Here is a 15,850-nt window from a genome sequence, read left to right as displayed (position 1 = left end):
CTGATTGGGCTTCCCTCGGAAGTTGGGCCTGGGTGGCCGACTTCTCCATTAGGCATGAAGTATGCCCCGTGTCATGACATAATAGGTCCAAGGCGGACGAATAAGCGTGTGCTACGTGGCAAGCCCTGAGAGGTCCAACTGGGGAACACTTGGCAGGACCTGATTGGCCCACGTGGCACATTCCGATTGGAGGGAGCAAAATCCCCTAATCAGGTACCGTTTCACCTCTTCTCAACTCTTTCATATATTTCCGTTTGTGTACATTTTACTCCATCAATGGATTCACCAATAGCACACACGTCATGCTATAGTTTAGTGGGCGGCTGGTCCCCTGGAACGCCTGAGTCGAGGACTGGGGGAGCCGCCTCTGTGTGCTTGGATCACTCTTGCTCATCTCCCAATCCGACCGTCTCCGTGTCTGTGCAGGACACTATGGCTAGGACTAGGAAGACGGCTGTAGATCCGGAGTATAAGGAGGAGAACACCGAAGAAATGCCGCTTGAGGTAGAACAGGCTGAGCTTGCAAGAGGATCCCCCATGGGCACACCCAACACTCCCAGTGATGGGATTCTAGAGTCCGAAAATGGAGACGGAGGAGAGGCCGCCTTCATATCTGGTCAAGAGGAGGCAGATGTGATTGCCCTTGAGAGAGACGGGAGTGGATCCGCCTCTTGGTCTAACTCTGAGAAAGCAGCAGCTCTCTATCTCCGGATGTGGATAATGAGGAAGAGGAGAGGCCAACATGGAATAATAAAAGCGATCCACTTCAAATCCATATCTCAGCCAGAGACAGGGCAAATCTGGAGAGGCACCTGGAGACTGTTAAACTCAAGCGTCCTCTAGGGGAAGGATATACCATCCGGGTGCCGCCTGAGCTGGGGACCATAACCTGGAAAGACGATCATCCCAACGCCAATAAATATTTCGGCTGCTATGAGGCGGCATTTTCGGCTGGGCTCCGCTTCCCCCTTCACAATGCAATAAAAGCTATCCTTAGAGGATATGGCCTAGGCATGTGGCAGTTAACCCCAAACTCCTGGGTTAACATCTTGGGCTACATAGCCGCCTGCGAGATGCAAGGTCTCCATCACGGCTGGGAGGCCTTTGCTAAGATGCACTATTTGAGCCGAAGTCCAGGCGGGTGGAGGGCATGGTATACCTTAATTACCTACCCAAAATACCTGATGACCCTAGACAAACAGTCTAAGTGGTCAGACTGGAAAAACCGCTTCTACCTGGTTTTTGCCCCCACTAAGCGAGAAAAATTTGAACTCAGCACATACAATCGGAAACCATATCTGCTGGGGCAGAAGTGCAAGTTACCTCAAATCTTGGATGAGGATTATGAAAAAATAATAGAGGCGGGGTTTTTTGAACTTACAACCACCGCTCTCTCAACCGGGGAATTAATTAATGTACCCAAAAATTGGGTACCTAAACATGAGTTTTTGAGGGATAGGCGTTTTTGTCCGCCTGTGGGTTGAGTACCCAATTTGACAGACGTATGTAGATTATTCTTCCGGCTATGTTTTGTCGTCTCTATCATTTGTAATTTGTGTTTTTTCTTGCTTGATGATCTAATAGAAAGTTCTTTTTTGCAGAAACCGCATTAAACATGCTTCCTCTCGACAAAACGCCTGCTAAATCCGCCGCAGACATCCGCAAGGAGAATTCGGAGAAGAAGAGAGTCGCACTGGCGGCTAAAAGCAAGGTATTAACCACCTGAACCAACTTTCAATTTATTGCTTTGATTTTATATGTAGAGAAGGTGATAAACCGTTTGTATAGTTTGTGCCTGGTCCAAGCTTTATGCTTAATTTCTGGCTTGTTTTTCAGGAGGGAGACAAGGCTCCTAGGTCCCTCTCCAAGGTCATCAGACCAAGGTCTGGTGAGGAGTGTTTCGGGGTTTTCTGATGTCCTGCGGGAGAGTTACAATTCCGGGACTGGTATCCTTGCGCCTGTACCTGCAAAATAACGGAGACTCCGGGTGGTGGGAGCTCCGCCTCCGACGGTCAAGTTAGTACTTGTTTGAGGAATATAAATGCGGAAAAAGTAAAGGTTGGGAGATCGGGTTCCTCTAGGGGAGGAGTGATCATTGTGTTTAGGTTCTCTAGGTGAGAGTAATTAAATGCTAAATCCCCTTTAATGAGGATTAATTAGAGTATTTATAACCTTGGGAAACGTGTCAAACACTAGGTTTAGGTTAACCTAGGGCTGACCGGGCTTCCCTTGGAAATTGGGCCTAGGTGGCTGTTTTCCAGGTTGGCGGATAATGGGCCACATGGCGTGGCCTGATTAGTCCATGTTGGACCTCTTAGGGTGACAAGTGGCGGACACTGATTGGCCCACGTGATCATGCTAGACTTGTTTTTATGTGGTTAGTGACCTTGTCGTCTATTTCCATCCAGCCCTACTTTGTATTTACTCATGTCATTTTAGAAGGTTGCTTTGCCCCATATACATGTGGTTGAGTACTTAAGCTATTAACACTCGGCCGACCAGATCAGGGTGCTGCTTGAACTTTAACAACGATGATGATGATTGAAGATCTTAATTGGTGCTCAAGCTACAAGACTTCGTTGTATAAAGGGCCGACGACTATTCATGCCGCCTGACTCTTGATTGATAAATTGCCGTACAAATAAGTGGAGGTAATCCACGAAGGAAGATAGTCTTCAATAGGGTGCTGTCTAAACAACCTGTTTTACTAACCTTAGGCAATATTTCTGAGGGAAGCTCACACTTAGTCTTAAGTGATCATGCGTGTAGGCGGCTTTCCCAAAAATTTCTTCTCTTTTTTTTTTTTTTTTTTTTTTTTTTTTTTTTTTTTTTTTTAAATAATGATAGTGGTAGCCTAAGGCAAAGCTATGAAACCATGATAATCATACCACCATACATTCGGTATGCAGCTTGTTTGGCAAGACATCCAACCCTTTCAGCTTCGAAACCACGATGCGTGATCATGATGATTTGCTTGATGATCCCGGCCTTGCTTGCAATAGGCGGCTACTGCCAATAGCAACCATGCTCGGTTTTTGCTGGCAGCATATGATAGTCATTGTTCAACACAATATGGCTGGGAGATGGGCTATAGGCCGCATGTTTCCATTGGTGGAGTTGGTATGCTAGGCAAGTAGTACAGTTGGTGATAAGGCCAGTTGGTTTTGCCCCATGATGTGCCGACTGTCCTCGAAGACGCTATCCCTTTAGGAGGCCGCTTGCAATAATTATCATACTGATTATTGATGGTTTGAACAATGATCGTAGTTGGCTGTGATGGTGCTAGCTGGGCATCTTGTTGGTACACACACCCACAGCCGGTTTGTAGAACCTACCAGGCCAAATGTGGCCGCCTCTCCCATGTCGGCTGTGTTTGTGGGTTTAAGGAGCCTTTGAGACTCACTGTGGGTGGGAGAAGATGAGCAAGTTTAGCCAATCATGCCACCAATCTCAAACATGAGCAAGACATGCCGCCTGCTCTCAAATGCTTCAACCATCCGGACTTATGCCGATTGTGTATTTTTTGCTGGTCACTATTGAGTGCCGACTGTTCAAAGGTTGGCCTTGTTTATCTCACAGCCAAACCAAGGTAATGTCCGACTGTTTTTATAAGGGTGCCGGACCATGCGCTACTCCTTTCGGCAGGCCGTGAGAATTGTGTGATTATGTTGGCTGACCCTTGGATAATGTAAGCTAGGACCAAACTCATTTGCATCAAAGTATACTTGAGCCAAAACCATGCGGCTATTCGAAGTAATCGTCATTTCAGCTCTTGCTTTCAAGGTTCGAAGCAAGCCTCGCCTTGCCGCCCCTCTTGGCCGCTTCCTCTTGCGTCCTTGCGCTGGCTGCTTCCACCTAATAAGGGCTGGAATTATAGACGCCTACCAGGAGCCAAGGAAGGTGCCGCATCGGTTTCGTGAGCTGGCATTAACCGTATATATATATATATATATATATATATATATATATATATATATATATATATATATATATATATATATATATATATATATATATATATATATATATATATATATATATATATATGGTAAAACTCTAGCCATACACACTCATTGTATGCCGAGTGTAATGTTTGATTATGAGGGTGCCTAGCTGGTGATACAATCTGATAAGTCGGCTTGTAGCCCATGGCCGTCTGTTCTTAGCAATTTAGTAAGCTCGGCAAGTAATACCATTGGTGATAAGGCCAACTGGTCTTTCCGTGGTGTGCCGGCTGTTCCGTAACGTTCTTGCCAATTATTAGCAGATGGTCATTCAACAAATGCCGGCTGTTTTAATTGCCGTATAACCTGGTTTGGGATGGCAAGAGGGCCGCCTATTCTTGCGTATTCAGCTATGCATAACGAACACTCACGCTCTTGCTTCCCCTACATTCATACAGCCGCCTAGCCGCCTACTTTGTACATACACACGAACTCATTCGACTCAGCATTTAGAGTTGCTTGTTTTTGGAGTGCCGTTTGTTATACTGCCGTTTGCTCATGATACTTAGCTTGAGCTTACATGTGGAGCATGCCGGTTGCTTTCATGGTTACAAGGACTTGTTTGTTAGCACCGCAGTCGGCTTTAGGAGTGTTACACAAACGCCATCTCTTCAAATTCATTCAGCTTTCTTTAGACTACCCTTATTAATCACCGGCTGTTTGATGGCTCGGATTGGGCTGGCGGTTTTGCGACCGTGCTGTCAAACACCTTATACTTGATGCTATACTTCCAGTCCATGCTTGTTGTTGCGAATGCCGCCTATGGTAATCATAATAATGCCGATTGATGAACAATGCTCATACTAACTGTTTCGGGGTTTTCTGATGTCCTGCGGGAGAGTTACAATTCCGAGACTGGAACCGGACGCCTGTACCTGCAAAATAACGGAGACTCCTGAGAGCTCCGCCTCCAACGGTCAAGTTAGTACCTGATTAAGGAGTAATTAATGCAGAAATTAAAGTAATAAGGTCTCTCTAGGTGAGAGAGTTTAATGTTGGTAATCTGCTTTGTTAGCGAGATCAGCCGGTTATTAGTGTGTTCCGTAACGTTTCTGTTCTGTTCTTCAGATGAGATTAATTGCTTGATTCTCTTTTAATGAGGATTAATTAAGTATTTATAGTCTTGAGAAGCGTGCCACTCTCTAGGTTTAGGGTAAACCTAGGGCTGACCGGGCCTCTAAACAGGATTGGGCCTTGTTGGCCGGTTTTCCCATTTGGCATGGGTGGACACGTGGCGTGTCTCAATTGGTCCGTAGAGGACGTATCTGTGATTGACACGTGGCAGGCTCCTATTGGCCTACGTGAAGGACACGTGGCGGAACCTGGTTGGCCCACTTGTCAGACGGTGATTGGTGGATAAAAATCCCCTAATCACTAACCATGCCGCATGCTTTTGGAGGAAGTCTTATTATTTTCTCACATGAGAATAACAAGTGGGTAGCATAAATTTTAATGGGTTGCCACCTAAGGCTCTTAAGTGGAGCTTCTTTAAATGACGATTAGTTTGCTGTCAAAACGTCATATGTTTTCCTTGATCCATCTAGTTGAACAAGGCGGATGGGCTTCCTCTTCCCTAAAGAAGGGAAGCGGTACTTTGTTAGGTTGATCACTGGCGCCTTTCTCCCCCTAGGTCTAGGGTGAGGAGTCGCCTCCCGATCCTTTACTGGTTTCTTCCTCCCAGATTGGGAGGGTCTTTTGGCCGACTGTTCCTTTGCAGGAACAGGCACCCTTCTATTGATCATGTCTTGGATCACTCCTTTGAAACTACTCATGGGGGTCATGAGTTCATTCCTGGTGATAGGGGCAGATCCCTCGGCCACCTGTTGATGATCAGGCGGCGGGCCGGCTGGTTTACTAGATTCAGCCAGGCAGTCTCCCCGTTCCCTCCTTTCGATGGGACGGGTGCGTCGAGCTCTAAGGGACCCGTCAGGGGCCGTGTGAGTCTCGCTTCATATTCTTCGTCGGTATCCTGGTCTGACTGGACCAGGGGGTCGTCCATGGACGCTTCTCACTTAGAATCGGTACAGACTGTGATACCATTTCGAAAGTACTCTCCCCGCAGACGGCGCCAAAATGTTTCGGGGTTTTCTGATGTCCTACGGGAGAGTTACAATTCCGGGACTGGTATCCTTGCGCCTGTACCTGCAAGACAACGTAGACTCTGGGTGGTGGGAGCTCCGCCTCCAACGGTCAAGTTAGTACTTGTTTGAGGAGTAATAAATGCAGAAAAAGTAAAGGTTGGGAGATCGGGTTCCTCTAGGGGAGGAGTGATCAGTGTGTTTAGGTTCTTTAGGTGAGAGTAATTAATTGCTGAATCCCCTTTAATGAGGATTAATTAGAGTATTTATAACCTTGGGAAACGTATCAAACACTAGGTTTAGGTTAACCTAGGGCTGACCGGGCTTCCCTTGGAAATTGGGCCTAGGTGGCTGTTTTCCAGGTTGGCGGATAATGGGCCACATGGCATGGCCTGATTAGTCCATGTTGGACCTCTTAGGGTGACAAGTAGAGGACACTGATTGGCCCATGTGGTGGACACGTGGCAGGTCCGGATTGGTCTAATTGTCATGGGTAATTTTACCCTAAACAAGGAAAGAGTCTACAATTATGCGTTGACCTTTCCTCCTAGCCGGATGCTGTTGCGGCGCTGTCGGGTGTCCCGGCTCCCAGAGGTGCAGGCACTTTGAACCTTCAGCCACCTCTCCAAGGTACCGCTGAAACCTTCAACTCCCTTGAGCTTGGCTGGCCCATGCGGGTCAAGTCACATTCTCGTCTTTAGTCAGAAGGTTCCTCTGGCAGCCGGCAATCTATTGGAGGCGCGTATGTTGCTTTCTCACCATCTCTTTCTAGTGCAGATCTGTCTCCCCGTGGCCGGATGTGTAATACCCCTAATAATTCTATACTATATCTACATATATGTTATAAAGAAAAGTTTTGTTTGGTTTTACTTTCTCTTAAATTTCCGAGTAAGTTATTTTTTTAAAGTTTCGGGTCGAAACTTGTTTTAAGCAGATTGTAATACCCTAAATTTTTCTATTTTTAAGTTTCGGGGACGAAACTTGTTTTAAGGAGGGTAGATTGTAATATCCGTAATTTTTCTATTTTAAGTTTCGGGGACGAAACTTGTTTTAAGAAGGGTAGATTGTAATACCCGAATATTTTAAGATTTTATAAGATATATTTTATGGCTAAAATAAGATATTTTAAATTATTTTATAAATTCTTATACTCTATTTTTGTTATCCTTTTTAAATTATCTTAAACCCTATATATATATATATATATATATATATATATATATATATATATATATATATATATATATATATATATATATATATATATGGCCATATGTGCCGCCGTGGGTGAAGAACTATGTCGCAAGACAATTTTTGTACGAGTCTCAATCATCAAATTCAACCTCTCAATTCCTTATATATACAACACCTGTGATCATTCCCTGCTAGCACTTGTTTATCGTTCGGCAAATTATTGTTAAAAAGAGCTCTGACACATTAAACTCCCACCATATAATGATCCTCTTACTTTACAAAAATCAACCTTTTCTTATGCTAGTACACTATATGTGTTAATGTGCGATCTCAAGTTTTCGGAAGGTAATCACACAATTTTAATTATTGGAGTTGTTTGATTATAGATTGTTAGTATTGATTGTACTTCATATTATAGTGTATAAAATTTTATAATTTGTTATTTATAGGATCGATTTTTATATATGTGATTAGTGTGCTGTATTATATGATTTAATTGTTGTATTGATTGATTGTGTTATTATATCTAGGGTTTTTCATGTTGTTGCTATAGGGAGTATTGTTATATTATGGTTTTAGGGTTACTCATATTGTTTTTGGGTTGTGAGTTAATTATATTTGGGAGCTAGTTTTATTGGCCTATAAAAGTTGAGATATTTTATAAACCGAAAATGTCGTGTTACATTATTTGGGAACCCGTGCCATTATTAACATACTATTTCATTAATTTTTGAATGGTTATATGATCGATGTATGAGATCAAAAGGTTGAGAATTATTATTTTGTTCTTGGTTTGAGACTCGGCGTTATACACCTTTGTCCTTGGCATGTTGGTAAGGAGATGATAATCATGAGTTAATAATGAGGTACAATCTATATATTTTTCTATGGTCCCCTATAATGGGATTTGGCCCGTATGTGGTCTAGTTAGAGGTGTTTTCAGGTTATTGAGAGTATTCAAGTTTTTTTACTTGTTGGTTTATTTATACGAATTACCCATGTCCAAGGCTAGGTATAGAACAATGAGCATGACACACTTATTGGTTAGAGGAGTTAATTGAGTAAAGGTTCGTGTTATTATTCAAGGTTGAGTTGACAAAGGTTATTTTAAGAGTAAATGTGTATTGTAGTTTAGAACTACATTGTTTAATTGAGTTAGTGATGCTAATTATTCCATTATTCTTTATATTATGATATCTGGTGATTACTCAGCTTTTTGCTGACGCGTGTGTTTTGTTTTGTAGTGCTACTTGTGTTTGCGGCCATGTCTTTTTCTTATGGTGGCCCTGCGACGATCTATTTTAGAATTTGTCCTTAATGATGAGCAGTCAAGTTTGTCTAAGCAGGTTAATCAAGTGATCGTAGCTAAAGGAGCTCAAGTGTTTTGATTAGTATTTTATAACAAGTTTGTAAAGATGTATAAATAACTCACCTAGTTTATTGGGTTGTGTTTCGGGGTTTTTTTTGATGTCCTGCGGGAGAGTTACAATTCTGGGACTGGTATCCTTGCGCCTGTACCTGCAAAACTACGGAGACTCCGGGTGGTGGGAGCTCCGCCTCCGACGATCAAGTTAGTACTTGTATGTGGAGTAAAAAGGTGCGAAAAGTAAAGAGGGTGATCTGGAAGTGCAATTAATTGCTAAGTCAAGTCTAGCAATCCGAAAGCACATGTGTTTTGGCTTCTCTAAGTGAGAGTAATTATTTCTGAATAGTCTTAAATGGAGGCTTAATTACTGTATTTATAGCCTCGGGATGCGTGCCTAGTTCTAGGGTTTTTGGTAAACCCTAGATCTGATTGGGCTTCTCTCGGGAAGTGGGCTTAGGTGGCCTCCTTCCAAGTTGGCGATCAGTAGGCCACATGGCGTGGCATGACTGGTCCATGGTGGACAAATGGTTGTGTGCCACGTGGAAGGCCCTGATAGATCCAAATGGGGGACACTTGGCAGGACCTGATTGGTCCCCGTGGCGTACACTCATTGGGCTGGGGAAATCCCCTAATCATTTGCCCCTTACAGGTGGCACGTGGCGGCCTGTAACAGGCGACGACCTGTTACAAGTGTCGTCCTGAGATTGGCCGAGGGTTTTTCCCGCTTATTTTTTGAATTTAGAAGTGACCCTTCGTATTCTCATTTTACCCTATATAAGGGCCTTGACCGAATGTCATTCGTTCACACTTTGCAAACTTTCTAAAAGCGAACACTCGGACCCCTGAACTTGAGTTCTGACACTTTGGAAAATTTTTGACTAGCTGATTGATTCTGACAAGCCGACTGGTTTTTCGGACGACTGCTTTTCCTTCTTCAAAAATTCTTAGTACTCAGGTAACCGTCTGTTCTCTTGAGTTTTCTTTTCTTTTTCTGTGAAATATGGTACCTCGAAAGCACCCGGCACGACCTAGGTTAGTGATCAGTCGGTCATCGGGGACGACTGAATCTAGGACTAGGAGTGTCGCCTGCCCCTTTCTGGACCACTCTTCGCCCTTTATACATAGCCCAACTATCTCTGTGTCTGTGCATAACACAATGGCCCGGACTAAGAGGACAGCCAGGTACACCAGCTCAGACGGCTCTACCTACCAAGTGACGGTGAGCGAGTTGGCAGATAAGACGCCTGATGCTGAGGGTACCCAAGGTGGCTCTGCCGCCGGGAGTTCTGAGGGGGGGGGGGGTCAAGGTGACCCCTTCCCATTTTGTAGTTGACTTAGCTGGTCAGCAGTCGGCCCCTTCTGAAGAAGAGGGGTTGGCCTCTCGGGGAGAGGGGAATCAAACTCTTTTGATAGTGAGTCCGATTCCAACTCTTCAAGCCGCCTTTCTCAAAGTTTGGAAGAGAGGCATTCTCTCTTAGATGAGGCGAGACTATCTCACTTAGTCGAAAAAGGGGTTCGACTGGTCAGAACCATCCTCCTCCCATAGGGAGTTGAACACCCCTTATTACTGTCACGTCCCAAAAGGCCGGATCAAGGCCATGAATGAGCGAATAGAGACTTTTCTGTCGAACCATGTGATGGGTCCGGATTTTAAATTATTTGTGCCGGATGCCGAAGATGCACCCGTCTGGCTCGCAGGGTCTAGTTACAGGGACGCTTGTTTTGGCTGCTACGAGGCGGCCATTAAGGCCGGCCTTCGATTTCTCCTGCATTCGGCATTTCAACAAATCCTCGATGGGTATGAGGTGGGGCTATGGCAGTTAGCCCCTAATTCTTGGTTCAACATCCTTGGCTACGTAGCCGGGTGTGAGAAGCATGGGGTAGAGCCGAATTTTGAGGCGTTCACCCATATGAACTATTTAAGACGAACCCCCAAAGAAAGAGGTACCGACTGGTACCAAATAACAAGCCACAAAGGCTATTTGATGACTAGGGGGAAAGAAAATAAGTGGAAATATTGAAGAAATACTTTCCTCCTAGTCTCTAGTCCTGACAAGCTCCTAAACAAGCGGTACAATAGGTGGAATAGGGATCCGCCTCTTCTTGCAGGCGGCCCTAGCATGCCGCCTGTTCCTCGTCAGGCAAGGGAAGAGATCCTTGACCGAGGACTCTTCAAAGTAGAGATTAGGGCCGACTCTACCACTGGGTTACGGGAGCAGGTGCCTTTGAATTGCGTCCCCAAATTTCAATGGCTGTATGATGAATATTTTTTGGCCGCCTGTGGCCTGAGCTGTCGGACCTCTAGAGGTAGCCAGCCTCTTATGCTTGTATATGCATCATTTGATTTATTTTTTCAAGTTTTACCAACTCTTTGTCGCCTGTTTTCAGTCGAAGCTATGGATCAAATCTCTACATCAAAGAAGGCGGCCGCCCTTCTTCGGACCTCTATTATGAGCCTCAAGCGGCCATCATCTGATTCTCCTGCCAAGGAGATGCCCAAAGTGAGTTCTGATCTTTCGAGTTTTCCTTTGAAATTCTCTTTTAGCCAGTATTAACTTTCTGTGCCTTTGCAGGGGGGCTCGTCTAAACCCTCTTCCTCTTAGCAATCGGACTCAAAGGTTTGGAAACAGATAGCTGGGAGTACGCCTGGCTCTGCCAGAAAACAGCCGGCTGAAAAACAGCCGCGCACCCCCTAAAGTGGGGGGAAACAAACACAAGTCCCTAGGGACAACCGGCCTCCAAGAGGTATAACCGGCTCCTTCGGCCCTTGTTTAATTTTTCTTCCTTTGATATTCTTTCTCTTGTTCTAATAACCTGTCTTTGAATTTAGGCGGCCCTCAAGAACCAGACTTGGTCCAAATGGCCAAGTCTATGGTAAAAGCCATCCCTCTAGAGGAGAGGGATGCGGTCAAGGGAGTCGGCACCCTTGACCTCGACGGAATCATGGGTCTCCTCTCCGAGGTATACTTAGCATTTTTGTAATATCGAATGACTTTGCCTGCCGCCTGTTTTTGCAAATCTGACGCCTGATGCTTCTTTGTCAGACCATGCTCCGTGTACACGGCCTACGTAGGCCGATTAGTGCCAAAAACAAAGAGGTAAAAGCTGCGAAAGCCATGGCCGCCTCTGACTTTGACAAGGCAATGTGTCAAATTGCCCAAAATGAAACTTTGACAACTGATATTCTTTATTATCAGACCGCTGCCACATCGGAGATTAAAGATAAGTGGGAGGCAGCCAATAAAAAGAACCAAGAGCTGGAGAAGACGGTCAAAAGCCTCCAAGACGAGTTGCGGCCACTTAAACATATTGCCCATCATGCTCAGAGCCTTCAGAAGTCTTTCGATGCTATCAAGGACCGCTTGGTGAAGCAGGAGGCGGTCATCACTAAAGAGCTCAAGGCTAAGGCTGAGACCGAGAAGATGGCTTTAGCTCAGGCAATGATGGAAGATTCGGCCAATATAATGAAGATGACCTGGTCGACCCTTTTCCCAAAAGCTGACTATGCTGCATGGGATTCCAAGTTCACCGCCTGTACTGAAGAGTACAATAGAAGAATCTGTAGGGTTTCGTAGTGACCCGACACTACACGGAAGGAAACCCACCAAGACCCGCCCCTTAATTAAAGCAATTAAACAAGCATAATAAACTTAATCAAACAAGATTAAGGACAAGAATTATACCTTTGACGCGTGCTTCGCTCCCAAAGAGCTCTTACTTCAAAATCCTGAAAAGACGAGATCTCCGACAGATCGTACCCTCGACCCGACCAGAGCGTCCTAAGTCTTGAAGGTTAGTCAAGACCCGGACAAAATAACTATGAGTTTTAAGAATCAAAGGTTTACTGTTTTCTAGAGTTGCCTTTTTAATTCCACTCAAGGTTGTTTCAATTCCCAATACCAAGCTTGGTATTTATAGGGAAAAGATCCCTTGATTTTCATTCCCCAACCAATGTGGGAGAATGTATAATTTGCTAAATAATTTATTTCTAAAATAAATTAATAAATAAATTTAATCACAATGCAACAAGTGTTAAATGGAGAGATAAGGTTAGGTGAGGACCATGGAGGGGTGGGGGGGACCATTGCCTTGCTCCCCAAGGCTTTCCTAAAGCCTTGGTCCCCACCCTCACAAACCCGCCTCACCTAAGAGGGGTGCTGGGCTGCCTCCATTTAGCATGGTGCTTGCCAGCCCAGCCTCCTAGCATGTGCCTGCCCAGCAGCCTCGCATGCTTGGTGCTAGGCTGTGCTAGGCGCTGGTGCTGGCCTGTGCTAGGCGCTGGTGCTGCTGGCTGCCTAGCACTGCCTACCGCACGCACACGCATCTCTCTCGCATCCTATTGCTAGCACAACCATCATGCGTGCTGCTAGCGAGCCACGCACGCTGGCCCCTTCCTTCGCACCATCCACGCTGCGCACCATGCATCCCTCGCACACGCATCAGCCAGGGCCTAGCACTGCTATGCTTGGTGTGAGGCACGCACATACACACCAGCATACGCATGGCACCTAGCACGCCAGCACTACTCGCCCATGCTCGCACATCTACGTGCATCCAGGCTAGCACGCACTAGCGCTGTGCTTGATGCGTGGCCTGCGATGGTGCCTAGCACACACGCAAGGCCATCGCTGCCTGCCAGCTATCTGTGCTTGGTGCGTGGCCTGCGATGGTGCCTAGCACTCACGCAAGGCCAGCACTGCCTTGCCAGCTTGCTTTGCTATGGTGCACACGCACACACGCATGTGCCTAGCACAGCGATGGTGTTGTGCGTGGTGCTAGGGGATTGCGATGGTGCTCGCACTTACGCACATGCACTTGGGTGCTGTGCTTGGTGCGATAGGGCGGCGATAGTCCCACTGAGCACTCAGGCACCCAGGCTAGCATGCTGCTAGCTGCGATGGGCTGCCTGGTGCTTGTGAGGCTTGCGATAGCTGCCATTCGCACCTAGGCACCCATGCTAGCATGCTGCTAGCTTGCGATGGGTTGCCAGGGCACGCCTAGGCTGCGATAGTGACTAGCACACCATGGTGCGCCTAGCACACACATGGTGCACCTAGGCTTGCGATGAGCTAGCCTAGCCTAGCTACGGTTACGCTCATACTTGTTCTTGTGATTTTGCGACGCTCGGTCTCGACGCCCTAGGCTCATTTCCGACGTCTGTATTCGTAAAACTATGTCGACTCATTAAATCCTTTCAGATTAATTCGTTGTCTCGGATCGGTGATTCGATTGGGTTCGACCTGAAGGGTTTAGTTAAGATCAAGCTGTAATATCAATTGTACCTCGATATTACTGATCGGAAGCGGCCTCCGCCTAGGCATTCCGATCACTTGACCTTACTGAAGAATTAGCTCTGTAATAATTCTGAACCCTCTATCGGAAGAATACACTTGTTGGAAGGACACCATTCCTTTCAATCTCCCACTTGTCCTTCCGGACAAGTGTGCATACAGTGTATAGCTCATTTCCTATGTCACTTAATGTTTCTTCGTGAACTATAAGGTAAGATTCTTTGTCATCCTTATTACGTTCAGAAGTGTTTCTCGATCTCCAAGTTCGACAGTCAATAAGCAGATGATTTCTAAAATCCATCTGAGCACGGCCATGCATTTTCACAGTCTCACTCTTTGAGCGGCCTTGTAAACAACAAAACATTTTCCCTATTGTTCATAGGGGGAAAATCCCAGTCTTGTATTGTAAGTTCTTCTTACTAAGAGGACATAGTCTCCCGAGTGTTCCCGTTATGATCCCCAGTTACGGCAGACGTTTGGAAACATCAAAGAGTCTAGTACTCAAACAAGAAAACTTCACAGTACTCATGGTCGGAGGAAACAAGTTCCGATAGTCATAATGAGAAATGTACTTATGACAAAATTTAAATTTTCTTAAAATACTCTCATAGGTCTTATACAGTACAGTTCCAAACTATACCTGTGCAAATGATTTATGACCGTCACGTCCTCGCAGCATAAGAAACAGTGCTGTAAATCATACTACACACTAATCTATGGCGGTCATCAATCGTCCATCTGTTAGATGACCTGGATTAGGGACACTTTTCGATTTAATATTCAATGTTCACTTAACAGTTGTTTCTTTATCCAAGACATGGTCTTGATACCCTGTTTTAAATATTTCCATAAATCGAATGGACTCATTATTTAATTCTAAACCACAATTAAATAGTAATGGAGTGAATGATAATTTTGCATAAAATTAATTACTCCATTAATGAATGGTTTTAATACAGTGTTTTACATTAAATATCCTATTTAATTAAAACACATGTACAGGGAATTTCAAAGCCAGTATACAACATGCTTGATTCCCATTGCCTCAATGTGCTTGTTGTGTTTCACTTGAGGCAAAGGTTTAGTCAAAGGATCGGCTACATTATCATCCGTGCCGATCTTACAAATTCTGATTTCACCTTCGGATTTCCATTCCCTTATCATGTGAAATCGCCTTTGCACGTGTTTGACCTTCTGGTGTTCTCTCGGCTCCCTGGCCTGAGCGATAGCTCCGTTGTTATCACAATAGAGGTCTATCGGCCCCTTGATTGAGGGTACAACACCAAGTTCGCTAATGAACTTGCGAATCCAAACATCTTCCTTGGCAGCTTCCGAAGCGGCCAAGTACTCGGCTTCAGTTGTAGAGTCTGCAGTGGTGCTCTGCTTGGCACTCTTCCATCTAAACGCTCCTCCATTCAGACAGAATATGTACCCCGACTGTGACTTGAAGTCGTCTCTGTCAGTCTGGAAGCTAGCGTCAGTGTAACCTTCAACAACCAGTTCTTTGTGGCCTCCATACACCAGGAATTTATCCTTGTTCCTTTTTAGGTACTTAAGGATGTTCTTGGCCGCAGTCCAATGCGCCTCTCCTGGGTTCGATTGGTATCGACTCGTTGCACTTAGGGCATACGATACATCTGGCCTTGTACATATCATGGCATACATGATCGATCCGATTAACGAAGCATATGGGATCTAATTCATTCTTTCTCGCTCAACAGGTGTCTGTGGACACTGTTTCTTGCTGAGAGTTATGCCATGGGACATGGGTAAATGCCCTCTTTTGGCATTTTCCATGTTGAATCGAGCCAGTACCTTATCAATGTATGTACTCTAGCTTAATCCAATCATCCTCTTAGATCTATCCTTGTAGATCTTGATGCCCAGTATGTACTGTGCCTCTCCTAAGTCCTTCAT

This window comes from Chenopodium quinoa, unplaced genomic scaffold, assembly GCF_001683475.1.
Source record: "Chenopodium quinoa cultivar QQ74 unplaced genomic scaffold, ASM168347v1, whole genome shotgun sequence".
In the NCBI taxonomy this organism is placed as follows: domain Eukaryota; kingdom Viridiplantae; phylum Streptophyta; class Magnoliopsida; order Caryophyllales; family Amaranthaceae; genus Chenopodium; species Chenopodium quinoa.
Note: the sequence above shows the minus strand (reverse complement) of the source record.